The sequence below is a fragment of the Protopterus annectens genome, chromosome 3.part1, assembly GCF_019279795.1.
Source record: "Protopterus annectens isolate FY-2018-M chromosome 3.part1, PAN1.0, whole genome shotgun sequence".
Classification (NCBI taxonomy): domain Eukaryota; kingdom Metazoa; phylum Chordata; order Ceratodontiformes; family Protopteridae; genus Protopterus; species Protopterus annectens.
This window is the reverse complement of record NC_056732.1, coordinates 829,112,306-829,137,512: the sequence shown is the minus strand read 5'-3', so window position 1 is coordinate 829,137,512 and position 25,207 is coordinate 829,112,306.

Here is a 25,207-nt window from a genome sequence, read left to right as displayed (position 1 = left end):
GTAACCCTGACATGTACGAGTCCCATCTAGTCATGTACCCAGAGTTGTCACAGTTTGCCCCATACCATTCCAGGCTGACAGTTTAATAGGGATGTTTGTGCTACAGAAGCTATGGGCCATAGGTAGATGTAAAGTGAGGGCAGACCCGTAGAGTATTGAGCAGTACTGTTGTGGAAAATAGAAGCATAAACAGTTGTTAATGGACTTTTGATCTCTCTCCCCACCCCTCATCTGGATCAATACTATAATATAATCATATACTATTATCATATAATTCATATACTATGAGTATGTTGTTCTCCAAACCTAATGTTGGGACTTGTGTTCTGTTATTGTTCATATATTTGATTGGTTGCATGTTAACATACCTTGTTCAAATACCATTGTCAGTGGCCTGTTGCCATCAGTGTTACTGGCATGCTGTTATGATGCATACTGTTGTTCCATTTATGCATGTGGTCATTTTGCTATGTAACTGTTTCAAATCTGTTTTATGGGGTTAATTGGAATACCCATGCATACTGTTATAACTAGCCTTGAAATGTGTTGTTCATGACTAACCGACATATTTTTTAAAACCTCAACACCATAGCACATTTGTGAAGACAGAGATCTTCCTGTCCCACCTCATTTGTCCATGGCACCAGGCCCCAGCACATCTGGGACCCAACCTGAGACTTCCTCATCCATTGCTCCTGCACCACCTTTTGGTGGAACTGTCTCAGGTGATGGGGCCATTCCCTCCCCCTGGGAGTATGTGCAGATAGGAGCCTGTCACCCACAGTCAGTTTACAGGGTTTGGTACAGAGCAACATCTGAGCAGAGTTGGGTGGGCAGCTGCATCAGATTGAAGGCCGCTCGGCACAACACGAGGGGCAGGCTGCCCCCCCCTGTCCAGCCCCCAGCACAGCCATCTTTGGGGCCATGAAGGAGCAGTAGTGACTGCCCATGGATGGGGACCTCAGTCCCACTGCATCCATTTGGGGGCTCATGGGCTTTGGATTCCCAAACAACCTCCCCATCAAAGGTGTTTACCCCCAATGTGTCATATACTGCCCCTGTCTGCTGCCTTGCCTGTCTGCAAATGCAACCTATCCCACCCAACCTATCTCCCCAAACATACCTACATCCCTTCTCCAACATCCCACTCTCACCTTAAAAAATAGGGCATCTGTCCACTCCTATGTACAGTGAAAATAATCAATCGACCCACAGATTATTCTACAAATGTCTGTCACCAACACCCCTCCCTGTGGGGTGTGAGGCTGTAAATTCCAAATTCTACACATTATTCACAGCTGTTGCTGGAGAAGAAATGTAGAGCTATGGTCCTTTCCCACACCCATCCTGCACATCCCTAAATCATTTTCATAATGTTTTACCCCTGCTTGCTCACATTTCACCACCTTCCTATCACCCTTTCTTCTTTTCTTTAAATAAAATTAGTGCAGGTGTAAGTGGGAGTAAGTGGTGCTAAGCAAAGCTAACAGGGCTTAACCGTCTGTTAGCATCACTTTGCTTCACACAAAATCATGCAAACCCACTTTCAACTGCTTAAAAGTGTTTTAATCACTCTGTCTCTATCAGCCCTTGTTCTGCCCAACAACAAAATAATCAGCCCTGAAAAGTCTCAAACCCAGGATACTTGAATTACAATGACAGCAATATACCACTATATTACCTGAGCTGTGGGAATTTGTAGTGCTTTTACAAACATATCATTCATTCTGGTCATTTAACATTAATGAAAAAAGTCATCACTTCCAAATATGGAATCCAGGACTCTGTGCACTAAAATCATAGTGACATACCTCAAACCATCTGGGCTGTAGGAATTTGTAATGCTTTCACAAACATATCATGCATAACAGTCATTCAACATAATGGGGAATTATATAACTGTAGTACCCTTATATACATATATATGTATATATAGATACCAATATATATACATACATATATATAGATATATATATATATATATATATATATATATATATATATATATATATATATATATATACAACCTCTTACTGCAAGACATCTGCAAAAAGCCCAACAAAGTGGGGGGATAAAGGACAAACAATAGTGACATCTTTGAAATATGGCTGTCATATGCATAGACATCTGCTAGAGTGGCATGGTATGTATTAACATACAATTACAGATAGGTTCCAGGTCTGAAACACAAATGAATGTCATTATTTACTGATGCTGATGCTCACATCATCCCAGTGATTCCTCAGAAACCCACAAATGTTATGGGCCACAGACCAAACATATGAGCAACGCATCTGGACAGTGTCTAGAAATCTGGATAGTGGAGAGGTATGACCTCAGTCATGTAACAGAATGGAAAAACCCATGGCAACTGCCAACCATGTCACCCAGCATCTTCTGAACCACAGGAAGACTAACACAACACTTCCCAAATCAGCTCTGGGGAATTACCCATATACATCCAAATATATGATGCACTACAGGGATAGAACTATAGGGAAAAGCAGATAGTGGTAAATGTCCACCCACAACCATTTGCACCACAGTCACAGCACCATACCAGTACCCAAAATGAACTGTAGAGCAGAACGACTGTTTGAATAAACATATCCTGATTGCCAGTCACACACTACATCGACATATACTGGCCCAACTCACAGTGTTTTGGGAATCCTGAGGTGTTACAGGATACTTTTCAGTCTGTCCCTACAAACATACACACCTGATAGACCACCAGCACCCATAGCAGCATGCACAGACTTATAGAAAAAGATCTATGACACTCACATCTGCTACTAAACCTACTCAGCTAAAACAAAAATCAGCACACAACACGGCTACACAATCTTGGCAGTCTGTTCACAATGGCCAAACATACATAACTCTCATATGTACAGATTTCCACAGAATGTCCAGGGTGTGTGACCATATCCATAACCACTGATGTATACCACTTCCAGGAGTCTGCTAATTCAATGGGATGATACCTGGAGTGCAATCACTAAATAATGATATCACATACCTCTGAACCCCTTACTGCAAGACATCTGGTCAGAACTCCTAGGACAGGTGGAAATATCTTGTACCTGGTCCAAACCAACATGAATAGCCACTGTAGCACTCCTACAGTGCCATACTCCTTGGTAATATCTAACCACATAGCCATCACTGTTCAGGTCAGCATCTCCCCTGCCCCCCTTTACAGTTTGTGGCTGTGATGGTGTAGTGGTGACTGCCTGTGGGTGGGGATATCAGTCCCACTGTATCCATATGGGGGCTCATGGCCTCTGATTCCCATCAACCCTCCCTGTTCAAGGTGTTTACCCCCACATATGTCATATACTGCCCCTGTCTGCTGTCTTGTCTGTCTCCGTACTAAATCTACCTCCCCAGATATACCTAAAACCCTTCCCCAACATCACACTCTCATATAAAGTAAAAACAGGGCATCTGTCCCAAAAACATATCCCCCCATACATAGCAGTCCATTATACACATGTGCCACTGGACACATGTAATCTGGTCCAATTAGTTTGACAACACATTTCTGTTGTCCTCACCCCTTTCTCTGGGATTTGGGTGTCCAAATTTACCTCTAAATTCTGTACGGATGCACAGCTGTTGCTGTATAAGAAATTGACAGCTATAGACCTTCCCTACACTGGTTCTGCACATCCTTAGCTGCCTTTCATATAGTTTTCCCTCTGCGTGCTCCTTTTTCAATGCTTTCCTATTACCCCTCTTTCATTTCCTTTAAAATAATTAGTGTGGGTATAAGTGGGAGTAAGCGAGTTTGCATGATGCTAAGTGAAGCCAAAACAGATTAAGCATTTCTATGGTTAACCATATCTTGGCATCGCTTAGTGTCAGGCAAACTTGTGCAAACCTGCTTAAAGCCACTCAAAACTGCTTTAATCCCTCTGTCTTCATCAGCCACTATTCTGCTTAGCAGCAAAATAATCGGCACTGCCAAGTCTCGAATCCAAGACCCTGTACACTATAGTCAGAGCAATGTACCACTACACCATTAGAGCTGTAGGAACTTCTTATGATTTTCCAAACATATCATGCAATACAGTCATTCAGCATTTGGGAAAAAGCTTTGTGGAATCAGTCAGCTTTTGTATATATGCATATACATATATATATATATATATATATATATATATATATATATATATATATATATATACACACACACACGTATATATATATATATATATATATATATATATATATATATATATATATATACATAACAACTAGTGCAAGTCATACCTCAGAACCATGCCTATCAACCTCTTAGTGCAAGACATCTGGGCACGGCTGTCAAAATGGGATGACAATGGGTCAAAACTAGGGATGTATGTTTAATATTTCTAGTATAAATGTAGAAAGTTGCTAGAGTAACAGGGTTTGTGTCAGCATACATTTTCTAAAGGATATGAGGTCTGACACTGAAATGTATATCATCATTTACCGACAGAAATCCTCAGATCATGACAGTGATTTACCAGAGAAATACAAATAATTTGTGGAACAGACCAAAAATATGAGCAATAAACCTGGACATTCTGAAACAATCCAACCAGTTGAGAGGTATGCTCATAAACCCTTAGTGCAACTAATCTGGACCAAGCTTGACAAATTGGGGAGAGAAAGCCATGAAAATAGGGACATATCTGAAATACTTGAGTAGATAAGCTAAGACACTTGTTGCAGTAACAAAGTCTCTTCTAACATATATTGACTGAAATAGCACAAGTGTAAGACTGAGTTGCTTCTCTGTAGTTAGTGACTTTTGTCCTCACATCATCCCACTGATATAACATAAATACACAACACTTACAAAAAAACTGGTGAAGAAACAACACTATGAAATAAATGCCAAATGAAGAACAAACCACACTGGAATCCAAAATAAAGGTTAGCGCTTTCGTTTACTGTATTAAGCAAACTTCATCAGACAAATTTAAATAAAAATACAGCCATAAATATATATATATATATATATATATATATATATATATATATATATATATATATATATATATATATATATATACATATATATATATATATATATATATATATATATATATATATATATATATATATATATACACACATATATATATATATATATATATATATATATATATATATATGTGTAAAAAGTAATTAAAACAGTATGACATCATTTCCTTCAAAACAAAAACCAAGCCTCCAATTAAAGTACCAAACCATAAGAAAAAATACACTCATAAAATCCTCAAATAATACATAAAATATGTAAAGAACATTAACTACATATGACACAAAACAAATAAATAGTCAAATGAAGTTTATAGTAAATATATACATGTATATCATCTCATTAATGATCTCAGTTTCAACACACTTTTAATGGAAACTGAGTCATTCAACCGTGGGGCAGATAAGGCATTCAGTCTTAGCTGCCAAATTAATTCCCTCTCTTCTATTTTCATATCTAAAGGACCCCCTCTCACATTCTCATAGATTTTATCAATGACCAAAAACCTGAATTCATGTTCAGGAAATATATTGATATGCCTAGCTAACGCATTATTCAAGTTTGAGTTATTGATGGCATAAATGTGCTCATATATCCTGCTTTTAAGTGGCCTCCCAGTTTTTCCAACATAAAAAGCTGGACATTTCAAACATAAAGCTAGGTTCACTAATCCTTTTGTATTACAATTAAATTTGTCTTTAATATCATAGTTCTTTCCATTAATACTAAATTTGTTACCCACTTGTATGTATTTGCCCCAACGACATGCCTGGCATTTATACATTCCACGGTGAGGCAGATGACATCTTATACTATTCCACTCAACAATGTTTTTCAAATTCATCCCTTTTCTGAACATTAAACTGGGTGAATTACCCACTTGATGTCTAAAGCTGGCATCATCCAAAAGAAAACACCAATTCTTAGTCATAATAGATCTTAAAAGAGGGGCATCAATAGAGAAAGTGGTGATAAAACTCAGACTATCCACATCTTTATCAGGAAGTTTTTCAATTATAGTTGAGTCAGGGGTAGCCACTTCATCAGTAACAATATTCTCCTTCATAGAGATTCCCACCATGGAAATGCAAAGTTCAAGTAACTATTTTTTGTTGTTAAGAGCTTAGGACTATCATATTGCCCATTCAACAGGGTATGAAATGGCCATTTGACCTTTTAACAGAGACCTCACAAATCAGTTCCTCTAGTAATTTGTCAGGGTAACCCCATTTAATAAACAAATTCTTCAAGAATGTACATTCATCCTTGAAGTCACATTCCAAGGAAACCATCCTAGCAGCCCGTACAAGTTGGCCTTTGACGTCACCTCTCTTCTGAAAGAAGGGGTGGCAGCTCGAAAAATGTAAAAAAGAGTTAGTGTATGTTGTTTTTCTGAATAGTTTGGAATTAAATCTTTGGGTGTTATAGTTTTTAATTAAATAGTCTAAGTCATGTCTAAGTACTCTCTGTTGTAAATGTATCTATTAGGGAAACCACACTGAGCTGCTAAGCATGTCACCAAGCATCGTCCAAACTACAATCAGACTGACATAGCACTACCCCAAAATCAGCTATGGGGAATTACACATGCATTTGTAAATATATCAGGCAATACAGGGATGTAACAGTAATGAAAAACAGACACCAGTGTAACACTGCATACCCACAACCAGTTAAACCACAGTCAAAGTGACATCATGTTAAGCCAAATGAACACTACAGTATAACGACTGTGTGAACAAATATATCATGTTTGCCACTCACACACTACCCCTACATATAGTGCCTCAAATCACAGTGTAGTAGGAATCCTGAGGTGGTACAGGACATTCTCAGTCTGCTCCTACACACATATACAGCTGATAGACCACCAGAAACTGGATCAGCATGGACAGTTGGATAGAAGAGAAGCCATGACACTTATATCTACCCCCTCCCTACACTGCCCAGCTAACATTTACACACTACACTTCTACACACAATCCTGACAGTCTAACAATTGCCAGACATACACAGACCTCTCAACTGTACAGATTCCCACAGAATGTCCAGGCTTTGCCCTTATATACATGTCCTCTTCCTCATAACATGTCTGGCATTCTGCTACATCAGTGGGATGATATCAGGAATGAAGGCACTAAATAATGATATACCAAAGCTATCGAACTCTTACTGCATGACATCTAGACAAAGCCTGACATACATTGGGGAGAGATGCCCAAAACCAGGGGCATAATTGAAATATTGCTGTTATAAACTGAAAATGTTGCTGGTGTTACGCCGTTTATCACATATCTTTTCTGAGGGATATGGAGTCAGAAACACAAGTGGGTGTTAGCATTTACTGACTGCAATCCTCAGAGTATGCTATTGCTTTGCCAAGGACATAAACAGTCTGAGGAACAGACCAAACATAATAGTCAAACCTCTGGCCATTATGTGGATAATCCTACAGTTGAGAGTTATGTCAACCACATAACACTTTCAGACTTAAAATCATGCAGAAAATCCATGTTTACACAAACCCTGTTAAACTACCATTATGCCAATTGTATAACAGCAATACTTATATTCTGTCCCTAAGTCTGGAAGCTTCTCCCCCATTTTGTTGGGATGTCTCCACATTTTGTTGTTTTAAGCGGTATTTCCAACTACCCTCTGTGATGCTGCTGCCCACCTCACAGGCAAGGAAAAGGAGCAATGCCCACATGAAGTATTCAGTTATAGGAGTGTGTTGCCATGCCATTGGCTATAGGAATAACAACACAGCTGTTCTTCATGCAATTAGCAAGTGGGGGACACCAATTGGTGCACAGGCCATCACCTGCTCATGAGCATTACCTACAAAAGGCAAGCTGCTGCCTATGCAAAACAAGTGTATCCCTCTACATCTGTAGATATATATATATATATGTATAGAGAGAGAGAGAGAGAAAGAGAGAGAGAAACAAATTGAAAGCAAAATCAACAATACTTTGAAAAAAGGTATGCCAAACAAATAAGCATGTAATGGAATGCAGTAGGGGGTATGTGATAATGAGAAATAGGAAGTTGAATAAATATGTCTCAACAAAACAGATGCCATATGCTGCCCGGTTAAAGAAACTCCAGCTCTACTCAGTGGCATACCGCCTGCTCAGAAGCGATATGTGCCTGACGTATAAAGCCATGTCCAACTCAGAATTAATGGACATGCTGAAAATCCAAATCCCATCGAGCTACGTGCTCGAGAGACTTGAACCTCAACACTGAAATAAATAGGACATGCTGGAGGGACAGATTCATAACCCAGAGGCTCCCTTCACTCTGGAATAAAATCCCAGTCCAGGTTAGGCAGAGTCCCTCATTGACTCTCTTCAAGAGGAATCTTGATGAGTGGATGGGAGATCGTAGGTTTACCCCGGGTATCACTTCTGTGTCACTGTTAGACAGAGGCACCGTATACTAACCTCGAAAAAGGGCATAGCAAAATTAATTTAAAATGGGTGGCGAAAGCCAAACACACTCTGGCTAGGCTTATAAATGCCCTAGGTCAGATAGCCTAGTATGAACCTATGAACCTATGAACAAGAATTGCTGTACTGATATATTGCTGATCAGCACCTTTCGCCATAGCATCTGGGTCTGTCTGCAGTGACATAGATCACAACTCAGGCTCCTGAGTCACCCCAAGAAAGGACAACTCACATATGACTACTACTGGAGTGTCTGTTGAACAATACTGACTGTGACACTGCTATGCCAGCTAGTGGGATGTTGCAAATATCTATATGTTACTTGTGAATACAACAATGACACACGTTTGTCTCACAAATCTAAGAGACCTATACAGGGTATGTGCATAGTAAACTACTGTTGCAGATGTGTCTGTTGAACTGCATGTGATATACTGAGCTCATGCCATTCAACTGTCCAGTGTAATGCACACTGACCATGTGCCATAGTCATTTACTCATTACAGTTCTGTTATGTCTGGGAAATTATTGTCAAATCTGTGAAGACTAACATTAGAACATAATAGCATACATATGAGTGTCGGACATACTCCAGGGTATGTCTGTGAATGCAAAGCCTACTGTACTGTCAACTGATTCAAGTGTGTTACAGCAATATTAATAAGGTGTTATTAATTTTGGGCCATTGCCCCCAGATGTCCTGCTCTAATGGGTTTAGAGGTATGACTGAGCAGCAAGAGTGTAAATACAATGTGCCATACTGACATAGAACAGAAATGTATATCAGGTATTACCTGTGGACATCTATGTATGAGTAGGTGTAGCTGGAAGCCTCCAAACAACAGACATAAGATGCTAAACATCAGGTAAATAAGCTGTACACATTGTACATGTGTGTAATCTTAGTTTCTGTGCATCCAACAGACATAACATTCTATAGCTATTGGTTGCTGCATTGCCCTGACACAGACATGGATACTAGAATAAGCATGATTAACAGGTGGAAAATGGAGAGTTGTCCAACTTTGTTATGACCTTGTGTCCCTGCCCACTACAAACAGCCATATGGGCACCTACATAGCTGTATGGACTCAGCAATACCTGACTCGTAAAACCTGCATCCACCAAGGTAGAGTAATCCCCTTTGCTGGACAGAAGCAATACGCAAACCACATAATCGGTCACTGTATTGGCTGTACAGGGCCAAGTAGGAGCAGACACCAACTTGGAAGCAAGTCAACCTGTGTCTGAACAAGCATATGAGGTCACAGGTGAATTACTGTAAGGCTAACTATGAGTACAAATTGGACACATCCACCAAGGCCAATCACAAGGCCGTCTTCATACATGTCTTCAGTCTCGGAGGCAATAACCCAACCCACCCTGTACCGGTGGTCAGTTACATCACATACACACACAGCATAGCTATAGCCAACCTACTGCAGACAGGTTAAGGGAAAACATCACCCTCCCATCACACCATTAGTATAGATGGATATGCACAGCACTCACACCCCTCCCCTAATCATCAGGGAGCAGGACCATAATGCCTAATCAAAGGCAACAAATGTATGTCCACATGACAGCTGATAACATCTTGTCTGCATCCTACATGAACTCAGGCAAATGTTCCCAGCTGCATTACACACTGTACGCAAACAAAGCCTGAGCACCATTGATCCCATCTGTAAGGAAGACGGCCACTGTCAGCCCTCTACACAAAGGTGAATGATGAATGGTGAATTTTACAACTTAATGGCCCACATTGGGAGGAACATGACACATCAGGACCAGGAGTGCAATGCAAGCTCATACTGTGCTGATAGATGACAGGGGTATGATGTGGTGGTAAGTAGTGGCTAATGCTAGTCAATGTTGATGTCCACATTATGTAAATAACATTGACTAATGTATGTGGTCCTGTAATGTGTTTCCCTGTTTATGTCTTCCAGGTGACATGCAGCATGCAAAGCAGCCAGAATACACTGCAGCTGAAACTGTGGCCATCACCGAGAAGATAATTAACCACCATGGGGTGATGTTTGGCTATGGCCAACAGAATATGCGGGAGTGGACTGCCCTAGGGGATGAGCTTGTCTGCAGAGTAAACAACTTAGGCCACCATGGACACACATATGATCAGGTCAGGCATCAGGTGACTGACCTGATATGGTATGTCCAGCAAAGGGCTGCTGCCGTGGCCAGGGACCATTCCACCACATGCAGGCCCCACTTACACCAATGGAAGAGCTCCTTGCTAACCTTGGGCGGCCACCATATGCCAGCAAAGTCAACACACACAAGTCATGGAGGTGGGTGGTACCCAGACAATAGGCGAGGAGCATCCAGGTAAGGTCCCAGTGCACATCAGTTGAATAATGTAGTAGTCGTAGTGACTTTGTAGAGAATCTAGATGCATATGTCAGGTCAAACTGCATTTGTGGGTGGGGTTTTGTAATACACACAAGTACACATCTATGGTGAAGGACAGAAAATTGTGTAGTATCAGAGCTTGTACTATATATGTGCAGAAAAGTAGCATTCTTCTTGTACCAATGCCACATGTGAGTGTGCTGACAATACCTCTCCTCCCCAAATACATTGGTACCTCTGGTCTGGATGTGGGACAGCAGCCTGAAGCCACTGAGTATGGTATTGCCCTGTTGTGACTCACCAATACCCCAGGCATGTTAAGGTCATGCATTTTACCATGCACACATCTGTTACTCTTACCATATTGTGATATGTGCATGATCACTTGTGGTGGGGTTAACTGCATTGCATCAGAGTGGTTATCACAGGGGCCTATTTGCAGGAGGTGTAACATATCTATAGCACAACTCACAACCTGTCAGTGCAAGAATTCTGGACAAAGACTGACAAAATAGGGGGACAAAGAGACAAAACTAGGGACTTATTTGAAAAGTACTCTTATGCAGTGCATATAAAAAGTGTACACACCCCTGTTAAAGTCAAGGTATTTGTGACATACAAAAATGAGACCACAATAAAACATTTCACAACTCTTCCCACTTTTAATGTGACCTATAACCTGTACAATTCAATTGATAAACAAACAAATCTGTTAGGGGAAGAAGTATGAAAAATAAAACACGTACAATAAGCTAGATGCATAAGCGTGCACAGCCTGAACCTAATACTTTGCTGAAGCAACTTTTGATTTAATTGCAGCATTACATCTTCTTGGGTACACACCTGCCATCAATTACAGAGACTCTTTGTTTAGCAATGAATAATGGTCAGCTGTCCTACTAGGCTTTTCCAGACATTTTCTCAGTTGCCTGCTACAGCAGCAGCTATGGTTCACAGAGAGCTTCAAAGGGATGTAATTGTGGATAGGTATCAGTCTGGAGAAGGGTACAAAAACTTTTCCACAGCATTGCATATACCATGGAACACAAAGAAGACAACCATCCAAAGGTGGAGAAAATATGGGACAACAGTGACATTGCAAAGAAGTGGATCTCCCTCCAAATTTGATGAAAAGTCAAGACCAAAACTGGTCAGGGGGCTACCAGGAGACCTACAGCAACACTAAAGGAGTTGCAGGAATCTCTGGAAAGTACTGGTTGTGTACTACATGTGACAACAATCTCCTGTATTCTCCATATGTCTTGCCTATGGGGTGAGGTTGGAAGATGGAAGAATTTTCTCACACAGAACAACATCCAGGCCTGGCTAAATTCTGAGAAAAACAATCCATCAAGTCTCCCAAAAGCATGTGGGAAAATGTATTATGGTCAAATGTGACCAAGGTTGAACCTTTTGTCCACAATTCTGAAAGGTTTGTTTGGCGCAATAACACTGTACATCACCAAAAGAACACCATCCCCATGGTGAAGCATGGTGATGGCAGTGTCCTGCTTTGGGGTTGCTGTTCATAAGATGGAACTGGGGCTTTAGCCAAGTTGGAGGGGATTATGAACAGTTCCAAATACCAGTCCCTTTTGGCCCAAATTCATCAGGTGTCTAGTATATAGCTGTAGATAGAGAGGAATTCCACCTTTCCACACAACAATGACTCAAACCATACATCCAAATCAACAAAAGAATGGCTTCACCAGAAGACATTCGATGTTCTGGATTGGCCCAGACAGACCCCACACCTACATCAAATAACAAACCTATGGGGTGACCAAAAGAGGGCTGTGCACAAGAGATGCCCTCACAATCTGATAGAGTTGGAGGGCTTTTGCAAGGGAGAGTGTGCAAATATTGCCAAGTCAAGATGTGCCATGCTGATAGACACATTCCCAAAAAGACTGAATGCTGCAATGAAATCAAAAGGTGCTTTAACAAAGTATTAGTTTAAGGGTGTGCACAGTCATGCAACCAGCATATTGTATGTGTTTCATTTACTATATGTTACTCCTAACCAATGTGTATGTTCTTCAATTGGATTGCACTGGTTATAGGTCACATATAAGGTGGGAAATGTTATGACATGATTTCTGTGGTCTTACATTATATATCACAAAAACCTGGCATGTTAACAGGGGTGTGTACACTTATTATATACATGTAAGCTTAGGAAGTTGTTAGAGTAACCGGATTTCTTTTAAAGATACATTTACTGCAGGTTTTGAGGTCTGCAGCTCAACTTATGTCATTAATTAGGGGTGCCAATCTGCAGATCATCCCAGTAATATATCAGACAAACACAGTATTTATGAGGAACAGACCAAAAATATGAACCACACATCTAGACATTAATTGAAACTCTGTACAGTTGAGAGGTATGTCCTGTAGGAGTTGCCACTGTGCTATACAGGTGAACAGCAATAATGTGTACATGGGTACAGTGTGTGCTAGGTGAAGATCCATCATATACTAACACTACTCACATAACCCAGAGGTGTATATTAGTAGTAACATTAAGTGAAAAGGGCTGCACTGCATGATGTTGAGGGCCTGTCCAGAGTGTGAATGTTGTGGTCTGACTGTGTGTTGTGAATGTCACCAATTGGCTATTGTGAGGTCTGTGTAATGCCTTTGTGCCACCTCACCTGTATGTGTGTGTGTGTGTGTGCATGTGTGTGTGTGTGTGTGTGTGTGTGTGTGTGTGTGTGTGTGTATACCAGCAAACCTTATAGTGAAGGTATTAATTTACATATGTCTTTCCCTCACAGGTGGACATGGTGGTCATGGTCCCTCCAGCTCAAAATCTGATGTCAGTGTCACTGCAGACTCTGACCATGATGGTGGTCCTAGTGAGGCACAGGTGGGGTTGTCAGGGGCTGAATATTTGCCATTGATTGGCATCCCACAGTTGTCCACAATGTCCCCACATACAGTCACAATGCTCACACATACCGCATCCCAAGTGGCCAGAGATAATGGACAGTTGGCAAGTGGTGCCATGGAACAGGCTAGTGTGGTGACTATGGCAAGTGTGAGTGTAGACACTAGCCATAGCCAGAGTGCAGGCGAGGTCTCACACAGGTAGATGGAGAGAGGTGCTCGAAGGAGGACTGCTGTCCATCAAGCCACTGCCTCAAGTGCCACAGCAGGTGTCATCAGATGCAAGTTTCAGGCTGTCATGGATGCACAGGCATGTAGTGAATGCAACACCAGACAAATACTCAGGGTTTTGGATGCAACTCTTCCTGTCTTATGTGACAATATACATGACCTTGTTGAGGCCACATGTCAAAATACTGAGGTCACGAATAGACGGTGGGGTGAGACCTTGGCAATCCTCGACTATGGAATGTCTGTGCTGTGGTGTGTGGTGGGAGATGGGCATCTGCCACATGGGCATAGGTCAGCACCAACATCAGCTGAGACTCCATGTGGCCATGCACCTTCACACTCCCGTAGTGGCAGTCCAGCCAGCAGTACTGAAGGGCGGGTGCTATCCACACCACAACAGAGCAGGCCATGGGCATGTGGTCCTGACTGGTCCCATCAGGGACACTGATCCAAGAGACAGCAGTCACCATCAGGGAGTAGTACTGCATCTGGCCTTGGGTCTGGTGGTGCCAGTGAGACCCCTGGCAGAACCAGTTCACGTGTCCATAGCCAGAGATGGTGAACTGTACACCCTGCCATGCACAGTCCACATCTGTCCAACATACCCCTGTGTAGAGCAGTCACATGGCATGACTGTGTGCATACAAACACACACACACACACACACACACACACACACACACACACACACACACACACACACACACGCACACATTACCGTCACAGCCAGGTCATCTCCAGACACATGCACACCACCACATCTGCACGGCCCATTCATTGAACACCCCTCCAAGCACACACACGTGATGCAAACCATATGGCCCAGCTTAGGACTCTGGCAAACCCACACAACACCCTGTGAATATTATGATACCTGTGCCACATCCCTGTCATCCATACCACCAATGCAGGGACATGCTAATATGGTTCTGATGCACAGGGTGACTTAAGTACAGTTTAGCTATGTAATGCTATGTAAGGTGCTGTCAGCTGGTATTTGTAATAGGTACACTTCAGAGTGTGTGTACCTTTTCAGACATGCTGCATTATTGGTGTTAGTAATGCTAACTGGATGTAGTCTCACATGCTGTATTCTGTTTGTGTTCTAGGTGTCTGTGTGTCAGCAGGATTTGGCCCTAAAGGCATTGCCAATGAGGGGTATGGCAGAGTGGTAACACATTGACCATGTCATAGCTGAGGTACAGCTGTATATGTACACATTTACCAGGTCTGTGTAACAGTTATTGCATGTGCCAGATAGTTCTTAGGTCTGAGGTATGTATACAGGTAAGTCTATGGTGGTTGATGTCAGCAGCCCTTGTAAAGTGGGCAATGGTAAGTGTAGAGGGTAGAACACACCTCAGACTGGTGAAACCAACATCCCAGAGGATAGTGTGTTGACGAAACACACAGAGAATACTGTTCCCATACACACACACACACACACACACACACACACACACACACACACACACTCAGGTGCTCTGCTTGACACGTATGTGAAGTCTATTCAACAGCATGGGCAGTCTCTGGATTATGAACCTGTCCCTCAAGCATGTTCTGTTGATTGTGGAAATGAGGGTGAAGTCTCTGGGGCATGTGGTCCAAACGGATTGGGTTCTTTAGATGTAGCATTCCTGACAGAGCTGAGTCAGACATGGCTTTGTAAGTCAAGCAGAGATCGCATCTAAGTAGCCAATATGAGACAGCGAATAGTTGGAGTTCTTGGAGTGTGTCCATATAGGACAAGTGTTTAAGGCCTAGGATCCTCTTTCTGAGGTACTATTGCAGTGTCTCCAGTTGTTGCAGGCGTTCAGTGAGGTGCATGCCAAATGGGCCATTGTACTCATTGATTGGCCTAATGAGGGGAGAGTAGAGGGAGACAATGACCTCTTACTTCCAGGATGCAACACCCTTAGTAATGAGATGTGCCACATAGAAGGACTTTCTGAATACAGTGGCACTGTAGTGGTCAACAGAGAACTCACTGTCAACCTGTGTTCCCAGTTTTCTTATAACGACTTCAGTGTTCAGTGGACTACCATCGATGTGGTGATTCATGGGAACCAAGTTGTTCCCAAAGGAGATGGTGGCACATTTTCTGGCATTGGGCTTAAGTCCAGGGTTCTAACACCAGTCGTATGTCTCAGTGAGGCCTTTCTGCAGGATGTCAACATCATGTGGGGAGGTAATAATAGCACCCACCTTGCAGTCATCTGTGAACATTGCCAGCCAGAGTCCCTTTGTGTTGGGCTGAACTTCAGAGGTGTAGATACTGAACATGAGGGGACCCAGGACCAAACTCTGCAGAACTCCATTCATGACTGGTCAGCAGTCTGACATGGAGTCCGCTGCTTTCACACCATGGATTCTATCTGTGAGACATTTTGCAAGCCACCTAGATGATATAGGGGTTGATGCCTAGCTGAGTGTGTTTGTCTATGATTCCTGAGTGGGGAATGATATCCAAGGATTAGAATGCCCACGTATCTTGTTATTTATTCCATAATGTTACATAGTTATTGCACTTGTCACAGAGCTTACAGGGCTGCAGAGTGTCTGCAGCTAGCTCTACAGTGGATGACAAAAGTGGGCCTTGTAAAGTGCACATTGTAATGTGGACTGGGTGGACCACAACAAAAAATTGCAAAACCCACCCCCCAATGGTTATGGTTCTCACCCAAACACAACCCCTCAGGCTACTGTTCTTGCACGCGTGTACACACACACACACACACTTGCCAGGACTAATGTTGGAACCCCTACCTATGCAGTTATTGCAAATACAGTGTTAAAGATTTATCGCACGTGCCACGGAGCTTATAGGGTGAAGGGTATGCCAAGGTACTTCTAAGGTGAGGAACATCGCCAGCCCTTGTAAAGTATGGCAATGGGTGATGTACTGGGTGAGAGAGGCCATAAAATACTTTAACCTACACATATACACACTCACAGACACAAACACACTGACTTGCCAGGACTGAGATTAGAACCCCTGCCTGACTAGTCATTTGTACTATAGTGTTACACAATTATTGCATGCACCACAGAGCTTGTAGGACTGTGGGCTGCCCAAAGGTACTTCTAAGGTGACTGACATCAGCAGGTCTGCTAAAGTAGAGCAATGGGAAGTGTACTGGGTGTGAATGGGCTCAAAATCTTTAACCTACAGATGCACACACATTTTTACATTTGGCAACACTAAGATTAGAACCCCTACCTAACTAGTTATTTGTACTACAGTGTTATACAATTATTGCGCACACCACATAACTTGTAGGGCTATGGGCTGCTCAGCGGTACTTCTAAGGTGACTGACATCAGCAGGACTGCTAAAGTAGTGCAATGGGAAGTGTACTGGGTATGACTGGGCTCAAAATCTTTAAACTACAAACACGCACACTTTTACATTTTCTAGCACTGAGATTAAAACTCCTACCTAACTAGTTATTTGTACTAGTGTTATGCAATTATCACACGTGCCACAGAGCTTGTAGGGCTGTCGGTTGCCCAAAGGTACTTCTAAGGTGACTGACATCAGCAGGACTGCTAAAGTAGGGCAATGGGAAGTGTACTGGGTGCGACTGGGCTAAAAATCTTTAACCTACAAACACACACACTTTTACATTTGCCAGCGCTGAGATTAAAACCCTACCTAAATAATTATTTGTACTATAGTGTTATGCAGTTATTGCATGCACTACAGAGCTTATAGGGCAAAGGCTAGTCTAACAATACTTCTACAGTGAATGGCATCAGCAGATCTTGTAAAGTAGGGCAATGGGAGGTGTATTGGGTGGAAATGGACTAAAACACTTATTCCTGCTCACACACACACACACACACACACACACACACACACACACACACACACACACACACACACACACCCCAGCACACAACCACAGTTACACATGCTGGGACTGTGATGAGAACCCCTTTCTATCTCGTTATTTGTATGATAGCGCTACGCAGTTATAACATGTGCTACAGAGCTTACAGGACTGAAGCCACTCCACAGGTACTTCTAAGGTGAATGACATTAGCAGATCTTGTTAACTAGGGTAATGGGAAGTGTACTGAGTGGGTAAGGCATTATAATACTTAGACCTACAGACACACACACACACAAACACACACACACACACAAACACACACACACAGACACACACACACACACACACACACACACACACACACACACACACACACACACACACACACACACACACACACACACACACACAGAGGTAGGTGATGTGATATTCCAACCCCCACCTCAGTATCATCAGACAATGAATCTCGTCTTCATGCTTTTCTATGACTGACTTGTTGGGTGAGTCTGAGGGGTGAGTATGGGATCCCCACATTGGCATCCATTTATGTGACCTATGACCCCCCCTTAGTTGCCCCCCCCACATATACTACAGTATGATTTGTCACCTTGAATAATACTGCATAGTGTAGGGAAGCCAGCATTGTGCAGACATTTCCTGGTGTCCCAAATAGCTGTCAGTTGTCAGCTGCTATCCCAGTAGGCCACCCCATTCCATTGCATGCATGCAGCAATACCATAGATATGCTACCAGAACATATGCTACCAGAACATACTAATCCATTCATTTATTGTTAAGAAGACTGACTTATCTTGTACATGTGGCAGTTGTGAGGATGGTGCTTGAGGGCTGCCTATGTTGGATTCACACAGTACACTGTCTATACATGGTAAGTTACAGGTAATGTGATGTGTGTGTCATCCATTTTACTGTGTGTGTGAGTCAGAGAGTTGTCATTTCCTGGGTCCCTACAGTGTCAGTGTGTGTGCTATGCGTTGCCTCTTTGTCAAGGCCTGGGCATACTGGTAACACCTCCATCTACCTTCAGGAACAGTCTCAGGGGCTTCCTCCTCTGAGTCCCTCTATGCCTGTGGGAACCTTGGCAATGGAGGGGGGCTGTGTGGCCCTTCCCCGTGCTGTTCTTGCTGATGCTGTTTCCACAGGATCATATTGTGTAGCATGGCACATACCATGAACATGTGGGCACATGTGGCTGGAGAGTACTGCAAGGCTCCACCAAATATGTTTAGGCAGCGGAACTGTGACTTGATCATCCCAAAGACACACTCTATAATGATCCTGGTTTGTGCGAGTGCCTCATTATGGCATTCTTCAGTGGGTGTGTGTGCATTTCTGATGGGTGTCATCATCCATGGCTCCACTGCATAGCCAGCATCCCCCACCAGATGGCCATCCAGGATGTTCCCAATGGCAAATGCCTGGTACAGCTGTGACGAATTACAGATGAGGGAGTTGTGATATCTTCCAGGGCTGCCATGACAGACATTCATGATAATGCCCTGGGCATTCCACATGACCTGGAAGTTGATGGAGGGGAAGCCCTTGCAGTTTATGCAGTACCTAACTTGTTCATCGGGTAGTGCTCTGATGTGGATGTGCATGCAGTCTATCTCACACAGTACTTCCAGGTATTCTGCTACATGGTGGAAGAGATGCATATTGCTGGTCCTCTCCTCACGGGTGTTGGAGAAGTAAATGTGCTCACCGGCATGTGGTAGCATGGCATCCAGGAAATGGTAAAGTACCCTGGAAGCAGATCCCTGTCCCCAGTAGGTCTTTGGAAAGTACCCGTAGCTAGTATTCTTAGGCTGCACATACCTCTGTATCCACTGGGATAGGTTCCTCTCTGTTGGCTCTGGGTCTGAGTTGAGGACAGCGCAGCTCGATGATTTGCTGAAGTATGCTTCTGTCCACCTTGTAGTGCTCTACTATGTCCAGATAATGTAGCTCCTGGTAAGTTACCCTGTGTCTGAACACTCTTCTCCTCCTTCTTAGTCTGGGGTGGTTCTCAACATTATCCTCCTCACCTCCCTCAGCCTCTAGCACATATTGATGGATCAAAGTGATGGCAGCCCCTAAAATATTTTTGGTTAAAATTCACCCGCATGAGTACACCAGTGGAGCAAGAATTTTGGGAAAACCAGACTGAAAGGTGTTTGCACAGTTTATGCTGTTATGCTACAGATGCTGCCTGTATGATTGACTGGCTATGATACATTCAACCTGCTTGCTATTTTATTAGTACTTGATTGCTTTTATTCTGCTGTTTCCCTTTATTTACTTTTTCCCTTCCCATTTCCACCCTTTTTAAGCCCCAAGGTGTGCTGCAGAAACCTGGTGCCCAAATGTAAACAGTCCTACTATTTCCGAGGTTTTTTTTTTTTGTTTGTTTGTTTTAGACCTGGTGAGCATCATGAAAACCCATTTAGCTAAGGTAAGCAATGGGAAATGGCCCTCCCCTGGACACAAACATGCTCTTCATTTCATGGAATAAGTCAATACAGCCTCAGGCACACCCCCTTGCTTAACTGTGCTTAGCTAAGTTCAGATGTGAGCAGTGGAGCTCCAGTGTGCTTACACCAAGCATAACACACACCATTTTCATGTCAGCTGCTTCTCCTGCTTATACCACTGCCTTATAGCTCCTATGCAGTTAGGTGTAGTTTTGCACTTGCCTTCTTTTTGTGATTCAATAAATTTCCCTCATTAGCATACCCCATTACCTTAGTCCCTAGTTACAGCACTACACCACAGCCTTTCCCCTTAGCAACCACTGTTTCCTGCTGTTGTTTTGATTCTGCATGTCATAGACTATAACGGCAAAATGCAGATTTTACTTAAAATTGCCTTTTCACATTTTTTTCTTATTTTTGGCACAATCTTGTTTGCACACTGCTGCCATATGCTTAAACGTCTAAGATCGGTCAAAAAAATAAACTTTGAATTGTATAATTTTGCAACACTTTTCCATGCCAATGGCTATATATTTGGCCATTGACATGCCTAATGATTAGAATAAATGCTTTAGTTTGAGCTGTCATGCCTCCATTTTGATTTTTGCAGAAATGTAGTTAGCTAGTAGCCAAACACATTTCTGCATGCTACACTATTCTGCCTAGGATGCCTGCCTGCTTACTGGATCACTAATTGACCATATTGGCATGGTTTTCATCAGCAAATGAGGTCATTAGCATAATCCAGTCATGTCTGTGGCAGAATATTGTTAGGAGACTCGTGCACGTCCCCAGCCTTGTTTACTGGATCGCTTGGTGGCCACACGGAAAAAAAAACTTTATTGAATCCCGGATATGGACATTATGATGGTGGTGGGTGATTTTAATTCCAATTTAAGAGAAAATAAGAGCAATTGTGATGTTAAAATGGTTAAAGAAATTATGAGAAGTGGAAAGTTAAGTGTATGGAAGAATAACCACTGGACCTTCAAAATGAATGAAATGAGAACAGAAATTAATTATTTTTTATATCTGATAGTTTAAAAGTTATAAAAAGGAATGAAGTATGCAGGATTTTCAGATAATGTGGCTACTTAAGGTTAAAGTACAGGAAAATAAAGACTATCCCCAGGATTCAGCAAGCTCTGTACAGCGTGCAGGAATAGTGCAAGAGCTGCTGCAGGCAACATGGTTACCGTGCGATCCAGGAATAAGCTCCCAGGATGTGCACGAGTTCTCCTACACTATTCCTGGATGGACACAGTCCCTGTATGCTAATTACCTCACTTGCTGGTAAAAAAACATGCAAATAAGGTGAATTAGTGATCCAGGAAGCAGTCCGGCATCCGTGCAGGAATAGTGTAGACTGCAGAAATGTATTCAGCCAGTAGCTGAATACATTTCTGCAAACTACAAAATGGAGGCATGACAGCTCATACAAACTCATGTATTAGAAAGGTTAGGCATGCCAAAGGACAAATATATGGCCATAGGCACCAAAATTAATTTAGAATTATAAAAATTAACTTTTTTTTTGCTGGCTGATTTCGGCCATTTAAACTCAGGGCAGCGGTGTGCAAATGGGATCAGCCTGAAAATAATAAAAAAGCTGGAAATAGCTTTTAAACCAAAATCATAATGTTGCCATAATAGTCAATGGCATTCATAACACAACAAGACCATGGAATAGTGGTTGCTAAGGGGCAAGGCTGAGTGTCAGTTTTGTAACCATTTATTAGCAGTCAATCCTATGCAAATGAAGGCAATGATACTGAATCACACATTTCCCCTCAGTGCTAGCTTGCACCCAACTGTGTAGGTGCAGTAATACCATGGTGTAAGCCTAAGAGCTAGATGACTTCATAAGCAGGTGTGTCATGCATGCTGTAAGCTTATTGGAGCACTGTGACCCATATTTGCCCTTAGCCAAGCATAGCTAAGGAAGGAGGTGTGTCCGAAGCTGCCTAGAAGTATTTACATTGCTTAAATGGGTGTGTGCATTGCACACAGAGTTTTAAACAAAAACAAAAAACAAAAAAAACAGGAAATAGCAGCTTCATTCACATCTGAGCACTGGGTTTGTGTGGCGTGGCTCAGGACTTAAACAGGAAGGCAATGGGAAGGGAAAACAGCAGTAGGAAGGTAATGAATGAAAACTAGTATATCTGGCAGGTGAAATGTATCAGAACCAGCCAATTACAAAGGCAGCAGCCCAGCCCAGTACACTACTATAAACTATGCAAACACTTTTCCCTCTGTTTTTTCCCACAAACTCTACACCACTGATGTACACAAATGGGGAAATTATACCTAACAAAAGCAATAAAATGATGGGAGCTGCTTTTGCTCTCATAAATCAATATGAGGAAGAGGCTGAGGGTGGTGCAGATGAGAATGCTGATGACCAACCCACAGTGAGGAGAAGGTGAAGATTGTACAGACCCAGGGTAACCTACCAGGGTCTACATGAGCTGAAGATAGTGGAGCACTATAGGGTGGACAGGGACCTCCTACAGCAAATTGTTGAGCTGTGCCAGCCATACCTCACACACAGAACCAACAGAGGGGAACCTATCCCAGCGGATACCAATGTATGTGTAGGCTTAAGAATACTACCCACAGGTACCTTCCAAAGGCCAACTGGGGATAATCATGGGGATCTCACAGGCATCAGCATCCAGGATACTCCACCAGTTCCAGGATGCCATGTCAGTACATGCCGGTGAGCACATATATTTCCACAACACCCATGAGGTGTTGACCAGCAATATGCATCTCTTCCACCAAATAGCAGAATACCCTGAGGTATTGGGTGCTATAGACTGCATGCACATACATATCAAAGCACCACCTGGTGAGCTGGGTAGGGTCTACATAAACCGCAAGGGCTTCTCCTCCATCAACTGCCAGGTCATGTGCAATGCCCAGGGCATTATAATGAATGTGTGTGCTGGCAGCCCTGGAAGCTACCACAAGTCCCACATCTGGCATATGATGCAACTGTACCAAAGATTTGTCAATGGGGACATCCCATATGGCCACCTAGTGGGGGATGCTGGTTACGCACTGGAACTGGGGCTGTTGACACCCATCAGAAATACACACACACCTGAACAAGAACTCCATAATGAGGCACACGCACAAACCAGAATCATAATAGAGCATGTGTTTGTGATGGTCAAGTCATGGTTCCAGTGCCTGGACATATCCAGTGGAGCCTTGCAGTACGCTCCAGCTACATGTACCCAAATTGTCATTGTATGTGCCATGCTACACAATATGATCCTGTGGAAACAGCTGCAGCAGGGACAGCATGAGATAGGGCCACACATCCCCCCCCCACCATTGCCAAGGCCAGCACAGGCACAGAGTGACTCGGAGGAGGAACAACCTGAGGCTGCCCCTGTAGGCAGAAGGAGGCATGCCCAGTGTGCCCAAGCTTTAGCAAAGAAGAAATGCATAGCACATAAACTGGCATGGTACGATCCCAGGGAATGACACTTCTCTCTCTGACTCGCACATGCCAAGCATGACACTACCTGTGCTTAACCATGTATAGGGAGTGTACTAAGTGCATCCGACATAGTCAGCCCACCAGCACCATCCTCAATACTGGCACAGCCACAAGTTAAGTCAATGTCACTATCAATTGCTGAATGGAGTAGTATATTAAGCTACTTGTATCCATGGTACGGATGTGAGAATGCAAGGAAATTGGGTGGCTGATTGGGATGGCAGCAGATAGTAGATACCTATATGGGCAGCATGAAATCTATAACAAATACTAGTGTCAACATAGTATACAGTACTAGACAAGGTGACAAATACCACTGCAGGACATGTGGTGGGCTAAATGTGTGTCCATAGGACACACACATGCATGTCAGTGAGACTCACATACCCAACAACAGTCTCAGCCAGCAGGACAGGTGTAGATGACCACAAAGAAAGGCTGTGCTAAGGCCTGCAATTGATGGCAATGGAGAACAGCCCCCCTCCCAGACCTACACAGACAGACTACAAAAGGTCAGGCAGTGGGATGTTAGTTCTGAATGGTAAGAAGTCTGAAACTGAAATGTAGGTCAATAAAACCTAAGATCTGTACTACACTGATATGCCTCTAGTCTACATGATAGGTCAGAATACAGAATGAAATGGAAGCCAACAGAGTACCTGAAATACCAGTGCAGTCATAGCAAATGTTTACAGTTGTCAGGTGTACTCCCCACAATCCTATGTAGAAATGTAGCAACATGTACATGTGGGAATAATAACAGTGGAGCACAGATTACCTGAGCTGGCCAAATTAGCAGGATAGATTGTTGCACATGTACAATATGCAGGGCTCTGTGTGTTAGGTTGTTGTGTGTTGTATATTGTCTGAAAGTGGTCAGCATGTAGTCATGGAAGGTTGTGTCCCAGTGGCCATTGGTCAGTACTGTTGATGACAGGGCCAAGTTCTGAGAACTGCAGTGCCAAACACAATGCATCCCAGCAAGACCCAATCCAGCAGTAATCCATACTAATTGTTTGGATGTAATATCTGTCACCATCTGAAAGATAGGCATGGCATAAATGTGCTTCCAGATATACACACAGTACACAGGTGGAAGTACCCTAGACAGTGGAGTGTATAAAATGTTACTGTCAAATGGACACACCTTTGGAATTGTACGTAGAGGTTAGCATCACATTAGTTGTCTGTGTAGTACGGAATACTGATGTAGTCTGGCCAAACACTGGCAGACCACAAAAGGCACAGTTATGAAGTACTGAGAAATTGCTGATATCCCCACACAAGCCAGCATAAGGGGAATGCCCCACATATATCTGTGAGTCAGCTGCAAGTAGATTCCATAGCACACATACACTCAGCTCACGCCACCATCAGCCCCAGGTTCCTCACAGGTCATA